Source organism: Nyctibius grandis, chromosome 1, assembly GCF_013368605.1.
Source record: "Nyctibius grandis isolate bNycGra1 chromosome 1, bNycGra1.pri, whole genome shotgun sequence".
NCBI lineage: Eukaryota > Metazoa > Chordata > Aves > Nyctibiiformes > Nyctibiidae > Nyctibius > Nyctibius grandis.
In genome coordinates this window covers 21,398,578-21,409,013 of record NC_090658.1, presented here as the reverse complement: position 1 = coordinate 21,409,013, position 10,436 = coordinate 21,398,578, and positions in this window count along the sequence as shown.

Here is a 10,436-nt window from a genome sequence, read left to right as displayed (position 1 = left end):
AGCACACACTTCATTTCCAGCACATGCTTCTATGCCCTCTCTGAACTGGGATTTTACCTGAATGAAAGCTGAAACATTGAGTAACTTTTTTTTCCTTCCTTACAGAATAAATGTCCTTTTATAACCGAGATAGGAGACTTTCAAGCTTTCCTGTGCAGAATGTAGCTGTACAAAATTCCCAACTACATAGCAAAAGAAGTGATACTACACATTGTTCTGCTGGCAAGTTATTGTGGCAAATATTTTTATTTGATTTTAGTCCATTCATAGTGTGAAGCGGCAGTTACTCCACGAAGATAAAGTAAGAGTGTTTTGGATCGGAGCCATATTTTTGACTACAATAACTTTATTGGCTAGAGTCTAGTCTGTGTAAACCCTAAAATTATCACACGACAGTATGAGTGCTGAGTTCAAAGCAGGAAACAATCTCAGATACAGCTACAAAAATTGCTCCAGTCCAATTACTGTAAAACAGATGAAGATAAAGTTAGTGTCCCAGTGAGTCATCCAGCCAAGATTCACATTTCAAAAAAAGAGCCATTCCAGGGGTAGAAATGAGGACAAAACTGTTTCAGAATAGCCATGAAAAATATGTGCAGAACACGGTCTGATTATACAAATTTGCAGACTGTTCCCAGCACAATGAAACAAGACAAATGAACCTTAGTAATAAAGGAGCAAATATCTCCCTGGTGAAGAAAATAGAGTGAATTTGGCCTAGTGTGTTTTTCATTAGCTCTTTCCATTAAAGAAACACATTGTGCAATGATGTTTGGCTTAATATTTAAGTTTTGATTAAATTAAATAAGCTTTTACAATATTTAAAACCAGTAGGAAACATTTTTATGATTTGTTACAAATCCACAGGGAAATATTTAAAAACAAGACCAACAAGCAAACATGTTATTACCATATTTTCAACTTAGATTTTCTAGCATTGTGTTGAGCAAGAGAATCTGAAAGTAAAATTCAGCAGGAATTGACTGGAAACCAAACTGAAAGTAGTTAGCTAGGGTTCAGTCTTTATGCTGACAGAACAGGGGAAGGGAAGGGAAAAGGGAGGAAAGGGGAGAAGAGGGGAGAAAAAAGAGAATAAGAAAAAAGAAAAGACACTGCAGAGGGTACAAGGAGTAAAAAATGTCTGCTAATATCTGAATAACCTCAATAGTTATTTGAAACATGGTATTTTTTTAAAAAAATACATATTCTGATGGATTCAGACATTGAGTCACCACAGGGTCCTTCCTGTTGTCTGATTTTCAGTTATCTTAAGATCCATTTCTATCACTCTAGCCAGGCAAACTGGTCATACATATAATTTACTTTTATTTTCAATTCCTTTACATTGCTAAAAAGATAGTCTGAGCATACATGAAAATGAATCCCCAGATTATTTTTATTCATATTTTTAAACCGATAGTAGCAATGTAATAAAGAAATATTGTGTACTGCAAATTGTTCCCATCATTTATCTTGCTCATAACAAAATGTTTCCTAGTTGCTTGTCTTCCTTCTCAAGGTTACCTACTCCTGAGCCTGCAGGCTGGGCGGGCAATGCCTTTCTCTCGCCCTTGTAATAGCAAGAACGTGACCCACTGCAGTGAAAGCACATAGGTGATGGGAGAGCACATAGTTCCCTGCAGCCGAGTTGCCTTCTGTAGTACTTTTGCAGTTGGTAGGCAGCAAAGGCTTCCCAAATAAAATATTTATTTTGTATTAAACTCTAGCGTGCCGCATAGACCTCGAGTCATGGGCTAACATCTTGATGAAGAACTGAACTGCAATTTAGCCTTAGAAAAAATTGGTTTGTTCTGACTTGATCAAAAGAAGTCCAGATGTGCAGCACTGCACAAACTTGGGTCACTCATGTATTTCAATCCTTGTTTTACCTCTCCTTTTACCCTAGACCCAGTTTCCTACAGGGCCAGTGTTTTCAACAGTGCTTTTTATAGAGCTGCTTCACATAATAATAACACAAAACAAAAATTGAGAGAAATCTTAAACCCAGAAAAAAAATATTAGCCAAGATAATATATGTTTTAATAAGCCAAATCAGAAAAAGCAGGGAAAATGGATAATGTCATATCCTGGAGGATGGACGGGAAAAAGTGCTTTGTGCCGTGTTCCCGATTGAGGTTCGCTTGGTTCTGTGCCTATAGTGATATGCTGCCTATACTATACACATTTGTATTGTGCTTTGAGATCTCTCTCTAAGCACGATCTTAGGGCCAAGTAACATGGTTATTATTACAACCTTAGCTCCAGAGTGAAAACTGCAGACCACTTAATACTGTTTTCTCTCAATCCAAGGAGATAAGGAGCTAAGCATCTTGAAAGAGAACTTGCATTTGCAGTAGGTGAAATAACTTTTTGTGTGACTGCTCTATAGAAGGAGTTAAAGAGGGTAGGTGGTCAGCCCGCAACATGGTGTCAATGCAATTAGTGCTGCTTATTGTTGACTGGGACAACAGAGGTGGGGAAATTGCAGCTTGGTAGTCCCAAATACATTATGGCCTCCTAATGAACTCCATTTTATAGCCAAACTCCTTTAAATTGTCTCTTCCCATGATTAATTCACCTCTTTCTACCCTTTCGGCAGGCTGTTGTTGATAGGGAGTGTCCAGTGTTGAATGAGTAAAAAGTACTAATGCATGTTCTTTCCAGGGAGAGATAACCCTTCTCTGAACATGATGAATGCATCTTTTACCGAGGAAGATACCCTGTGCGGCAAGGGCTTATGTATAAGCACTGGAAAGCATGTATTGTGGGGTGGGGGGTTGGTGGGACGACTTCTTGCAGCTCCTGGCTATTTGTAGGGGCTTTGGGGGCTTTTTGGGCTGCTATCAGAGCCAAACCGGCCTCATTGAGGAGGCCAGCCAGGTGGGAGGGGAGGGTCCCGCTCACCCCATCTGGGTCTGGAGTTCCCCACCACCAAGCCAGGGACACCCAGCCGGTGCTTTTCTGTTCAGGGACCTTTTTTTTAGTTCAGAGATTTAGGGCCAGACTGGAGAAGTCATAGCTGGGACCTCAGCCTGTCATTCCCAGTTACTCTGTTCAGGGGGTCTCCTGCTCAGCCCAAGCCACGTTTCTGCTCTAAGTCCTGCAGGCTGGGCCCCTGTTTTTGATCAGTCCTTGCTGAGGCAAGGGTCCCGTGAATGCCAGCGGGAGCTGGGCTGGAGGAGGGACTGTGCGAGAGCAGAAGCATGGCCTGAGGCCTGTCTCCCCAGGAGAAACTCTGCTCTGCTTGCCCTCCTGTTTACCCAGATGCTTTTGGCTGAGGGTAAGTAAGAGTTAAACAAGGTCGGAGAGGGAAGGTGACGGTACTTGGCATTCTGCAGCACAGAGGTAAAAGGCCAAAAGATGTGTAAATACAGCGGGCTGTCTAAAATTATACACTTGTATTGCCCATAGATATATATATTTATGTGTGTACACACCTATGCCCACACAAACACACAAATAATATCACAGCACTCACAATTACACATTGGAGTTTTTTTTCCAACTCATCTCTGGGAAGAGAAGACAGCAGTAAAAGAAAGAGAAAAAAATTCTTCCTCAAGCTGGTTATCAAATAAAATACTGTTTTATTTTCTGTCTAATAAGTACAAGAAGTTCCATAACTCCCTTGATTAGGCATATTATCCTTCTTCAGAAAGTCAGCTTGATTTATGCGGAAAGTGATTTGGACATACTTTCCTCTGGCTATAGAGATTTCATAATTCCTGGTGTATGTCTGGAAAATCTCCCCTCGTCCCGAGTCCAAACCAAATTAATGTCTTCCAGAATGACCTGAGGAATTAATGAGGTTTTCGCTGTCAGTTCTGCCCATGCAGGGTCAAGTAAATCATTTGCTGGCCCTTACTCCAGTGTTTTTCGCTGTCTTTCTGACTCCATGTACAAAGATAACAAAGTTGCAGATGCCTTTGAAATACGGCATCACTGACACTCTCCGTCCATCTGTTGGGACATATTTTAGGCTCTGTTTCTCTGTCTGCTGTAAACTCTGCCTTTAATGGAGTCAGTAATTGCTGATAAATGGGGTATCAATGAAGTCAGTGTACTGCAGGTTTCCCCATTCTTTTCTGCTGATGTGTGCTATTTAAATCTTTCTGCCATTACTTAAAGTTATTGTGTGTTCTCGTCTTTAATTCCAGCCTCGGCATTCTTGGCCCCAGACGCGATTTTTAATACATAGCAAAACTAGGTACTACGGAGAGCTGTTTGGCAGTAAACAAGTTATCCTCAATTCCCCACTCTGCTGTCCCCAACCAGAGAAAATATAAAGCACATTGAGAGTACATACATTAAATTCTGAGTAATTCACAGATTTTCTTTCTCTCATGTCATAAATATTTTAAACCAACCCAATTTTGATATTGCAGCCAAGCAATAAAAACCACGTTCTATCCCTCTCTCCCTCTCCTTTGGTCCTCACGTGGTAGTAGAGCCTGAAGTAAAATGAAACCACACTGTATCCTACATTTTATATTACCTTTCTTTATAATTTATCACAGCTTTTAAAGGTATTAAAATCTTACTTAAGATGAGTACTACTTGTGTCTCTGACACTATAATCTATTAGGCTTTCTGCCAGCTATCTCAGCAGTTATACCTCATTTTCTTGCATGGCATCTGAGCACAGAATAATCACTCTAACTGCAAAAATAACAATGACACTTGAAGTAGCATCTGCATCCAGCAGGCCCTTTCAAAACACTCAGGTGTGCACAGTCTCCCTGCAAACCTAAAGCCAAAGAAGAGGCAAGGAGCAGAAGAGATGAATGGGAAATCAGACCACCTTGTTGTGTGTGTGTCCTGTTACTGGCCATAGCCAAGACCAGAGGATCTAGGTAAAAGGTGCAAAGAGATTCATATTGGGTAATTATGGAAAAGCCATTACATAGGAGTACAGTTCCCAATGCCCTTCAGTCAGTGGATAATTTATGCCCAGAAATATAGAAAGCTCTTGGTATTGCCTGAGAGGTTAGGACTGGGTTTGCATCCTGGCTCGGCCATTTGTTACTTAGTCTTGAAGAATTTTTGTTTTCAAACAAAATAGTTTGAGAACTCTTGGTTTGCTGTTTGAAGCCTGTTTCATAGTTCCCATAGCCCCCTGGGAAGTGATGTTCAGTTCAGCAGTCCTTCTCTATTAAGCTGATAGCATCTGACTTTGAAGTAAGAGTCCTGTACAGCTGTCCCTTGGACCCAGCAGGATGGCTTAGGTAAGTAAATGATATGACCTAAAGCAAAAAAATACATATTTTGTTGAGTCTAAAGCTTTGTGAGTGGATCTCTGAAATAGCTTTGTGACATGGAGCTGGTTTGGCTTGTAGAAGGGAGCCAAGGCAAGTGGGGCTGCTAGGACTTCTGTGTGACTGAGGGGGGAACCAACCCATTGAATGTGTACACCTCGTTCCACCAGCTGTTGCAACCTATAGGATTATAGACTTGCATGACCAGGGCATCTATATGCCAACTGGAGACTTCACACATGTAGGGTTTGGAGGAGAACCATGGATCAGCTGATCTTTCCACTGAACCCTGGGAATCTGCTGGCCATGGACTGGCAATGGTCTTTGCAGTGAAAGAATGTTTTCCTTGATTAGTTTTGAATTTGTTATGTCTCCTGTCTGTTGCAAGCCTTTGGGTTCTTGGATTACAAATGAAGAGAATTCAACTCTTAGACATGTCCTCTTTCTACCAAAAAGGCTGAATCTTTTAATTTCTTTTTCCTTGTTCCCAATTATTGCCATTATAGTCCTTGAATCTTTGTTTCTTTTCTACTTACTTCAGGAGACTGGAATAAAACAGAATACTTTGGTGGGTATTCCTGGTTGTTATATTAAAATGTGCTTGTGCTCCTGCACACTAGATGCTCCCAAATTGCACCAATAGTTCATAGGTCAAGACATTGATCTGAGAGACTTGGACTTCCCCCCAACTGCCTGATTTGAAGACACTTATTTGGGGTTATTAATGTTTCATAAAATATTTTGAAATCTTCTTGTGAAAAAAGGATTATTATGACAACTTTTGCAAAATAACAACAACATAAGCTTTGTTCCTCTGCAATTTTATTGATTTTAAGGCAGAAGAAATAGTTATATTATGGTTATCTAATTTAAATCTCTGTCAAACAAAGACTATGAGTTTTAGTTTAATAAACCCTGCATAATAATTTGTACCCTTACATGAAGTTAAAACCTGCCTTTCAAAATATGTTGCCTTGATTCAGAGGCCTCACACTATGGGATAATGTGCTATGCATCTAGGGAGGTTGCTGAAAGCACCCCCTGTTATTACTGGTGTGACTTATTTCTGCTAGTTTCATCTTATAGTCAGTAGACCTTGTTATACTCTTGTCTGATAGGGGAAACATGTCTCCTTGTGTAGATGGCTGAAGGGCAGTCAAGTCAACTCTCAGTGATCTCTTGGGGAACCCTAGCAGATGTAACCTCTTAAGCCTCTTCCTGTTAGACTCAAACAGCAACCCCATGAAAGAAATTCTCCCTCTTTGCTCAGGGGGAAGCCTGACCTCCCTTTCGCTGTCCTTATTTTGCTGAAAACTTCCTTCCTTCCCTGAAAGAAAGCAGCTTCTGGATTTTCGTTCTTCTGGGACAGATATGGCATGATGACTCTCATTTCCTCTCTTCCTCTTTCAGTTTCTTCCCCACACCTTCTTTTTTTTAAAAAAAAAAAACATAAATGATGATTTCAGTGCTTTTTGCTATGGTCAATCTAGTGCAAGCAAAGCAGTCGTGGCCTGCCTCTTGAGAAGACGTTACAAAATTTTCAGGAATATTACAGCATGTTATAAATCTTTTGTTATTAAAATCTGGTTGTTGGGTATACATCTCAGAAAATGCACGCTCTCCAGTTTATTTTTAACTCTTGTCCAAATGGTTTCTACTTGCTCTTGTTCTTCCCACATTCACTCAGCCTGTAGCCTGTGGGATTACTTAAATTCTACTTACCCCCAACCTGTTACAACCAAGGCAAGAGGCTGTGTAACAAATTTAGGCATCTCTTGTTCCTGCCAGGTACATCCAGGAAGTTTAGGGTGTCTTTGGTCTTCACCACAGTCAGCCAACATTACTTGCTGATAGCTGTCAGTGTGCCCACATAACCCGGCCAACGTTGTGGACAGCAATGTCAAGTGCAAGTAGGATAAAGATGAAGCCATTCACTCTTAGGCTGAGACTGCACAGATGTCCTCTTCTTTTCTTTTTTTCATGAACCATATTCTTAAACTCCTGAAGGGTTTAACCCTCTTCAGATTGGGCCCTCTGTTGTCCTTGTGCAACTGTACCTCCTTGTTTTATTGTAATTAATTCTTATAGCATTTCTGGAGAAATGGTTCATGAACAAAAGAGTCACAACTTCCTTCTCACATTTGGAAGAGTTGATTTTGAAAACCACATCTTGAGGTCTCCATTCAGGGCTTTATTCTTTATTTTCTGAATTTCACTCTTTATTCTTCTGTATTATAAGGCAATGGCATTACCATTAGGTGAGTGAAACTTCAGCACTTTTCTGTGTTGAATCACTGTTTAAATTAAGGCATCTATTCACATTGTTTGTTCCTGTGAAAAATGAGAAAGAGACGCAGCCTTAGCTACCACTTTGTTTACTCAGCTCCAGAGTATCTCCGTTATAGTGCATAAATATATACAGTAGCTAGATCAGGGGTTTTGGACAAAGTGAGCACTGGAGTCCTCAGAATTTCTCATGGACAGCCACATACCCTAGGATTGAACTTTCAGCTGCAGAATTTTACAATTGCACGTGTGGCCATGGCCTGGCCGTGGCTTACTTGCCATTATCTCATCCAACATCAGGGTATGTGTCCCAGTTTTGGAGCCCATGGGCTAGATGGTTCTTGGGTATATCATACTAGGGACATCAATATCTCAAGGGGCCTCAAAACGTACAAAGATGGCTATTACCTGTGGTCAATTTTTTGGTTTTACTCCAGTTCCCTCCATTCCCCTTTGATTTCCTTCTTAGTTTTATGTGAGTTGTATAAAAATCTAAATTCAGGGAAAACCTTCCTTTTGCCCTTCACTTGCCTCTTTATGAAAAATGTTAGCAGAGACATCTTAGGCATATTGTTTAAACAACCCATGTTCATACCGGGCTTCATGTATGTTAACCTCCACAGTTAGTTTGTCAGGCTCAGTTCTGACAGTTTTTTATTGGTTTCATATTCATACTACTTTTAATTTTTCTATTAAAGTTGCTTAAAAAAAGCTGTTATGGGAAATTTTGAAAAAAGAAGTTAGTTTTTCTAAGTATTTTTGACAAAAGACTTCAGTTTTTCATTTAAAAAAATGGAAACCCAAAGCTTTAAAAATACAATTAAAGTTTTTGTGAAAATATTTAGATTTCCATTTAAATGTTTGTGGGATTTTTGAAAATCAAACTATTTTACAGGGAAAAAAAATCATTTCTAGTTTTTGTCCAGAAAATTTTAACCCTAATGAAAATTTCCATGAAAATGTTTGCATTGGTCTAAAAGCTGGTTTTTTACCCCTTTTCTCCAAAAATATTTCAAAAGAAAATATTTCTATATGCTACTTGATTTCCCTCTCACACCTGTGTAAACCAAATGCAATTCCATTGAAGTGAATGAAGTTATACTGTTAGGAGAAAGAAAAAGCTAAAGCCCATTGCATTTGAATAGATGACTTTGTCATTTAATAAGCTGAGCTTGTTCTAAACAGAATGCCCTAAATCCAGAGATTCAAGGCCCAGCAGTGTCACAGTCAGCCCTTCATCCATGCAAAGCAGATCAGATGGTTCTCTGCAGTTGACTCGATAATGTTTCTCTATTTAAGAGTAAAAACCACTGAGGCATGTAAAGGTGAATGGGCATGGAGGATCATGAGGCATAAACCACTAACTCTTCCTAAGAGGCGGTCAGTGCTGAAGCACTTCGACACGACAATGTGGAAAGTCTCCACTGTTGCAGTTGCTGTTGAGTAGAAACACAAAGACCTTCAGTCTTCTCATTCTGCTCATCTTGGAGTCCTGCACTCACCTTCCTACAAATATTCAGACCTCAATCTCCCATGATAGAGGAATGAAAATGACAGATACCAGCTCTGGAGACATTCAAAACCCGCCTGGATGCGTTCCTATGTGACATGATCTAGGTAATCCTGCTCCGGCAGGGGGATTGGACTAGATGATCTTTCGAGGTCCCTTCCAATCCCTAACATTCTGTGATTCTGTGATCAGCATTGGTAATATGTAAGTAAGTGACCTGGGTCTTTTCATTGCATGTGATCGTAGGTAATCATGAGAAATAGCTTCGTAGAACTGGAGCTGAAAATGTCCTGAACTATGACAATAGATGCTAAAGAATACACAGGCAATAGGATTATAGTCTAGTCCTAATGGGCAACATCCAACATTTACAATAACTCATATGAAATGCTACTTTTCTTAATGGAAAAAAGGAGAAAAATAGATGAAACTTGTATTCATAGCAAGGGAAAAATATATAGAGGTTCTGTTTCCAACTGGTGCTTTTCATTTTGCCTCAGGAAGAAAAGCCTGGGAAAGTCATCATAGCTTCCAAAATATGTACCCAACCATTCTGGATACAGACACTTCTGGAAGAGCTGCCATGATTTTTGGTGGCACAAATACCTGCACACAGTGTTGTAAGTGCAAGATCTGGAAGCAGGGCAGTGCTTAGTGGGGAACCTGCCTTTTAAGTTCAGGGACTGAAGACTTGAAAGTTGAGATTTACCCAAATTATACCCCTGAAGACAAGTTTAACGCCCACTGGTCTTCACCGCAACCATAAAACTACACAGAAGCATCTCTGCAGCAGTCCTTTCTGCAATGCAATTTGTACTGATTTTTCCAAGAGTCCCACCACTAGTATTACTTAGCAGCTGAGATGACAGACAAGACTTCCATCTCTAGAGCCTCTTTCAGAGAGCTCCTTCAGCTAAGTGCCCTGTGGGTTTTCCCTCCTATTAAGTCACTCTTTTTTTTTTCCTTTTTTTTTTCTTTTCACGAGAATAAAATGATGAAGGAAAATTAATTTTCATTGCAATGCAATGAACTGTGAAAGAGATTCTTAGTTGTGGTCTGGAATGCAGACACTGCTGGCTACCTTCTCAGACCAAGGCTAATCACATCACTGATAGACTGGAGCTCATCGGCTGAACTGTACGCCTCAGTGCAGCCTTTGCTGCTGCGAGCCCAGAACACTCCGTGTTGCTGAACTCCTCAGAGTGCTGCATAAAGGATGATTGCTGACAGTAGATCAGCGAAAACTTGTTTGGAGCTATTTCATCCTGCTAGTCACTGTGCTAGCGTTTTTCTGCCATCTTTGAGATGCTTTGTTTGGTCCCTTCTTATTAATGTCTAGCTATAATTCTTTGGCTTGCTTTTGCAGGATGATCGCTGGTATTTCC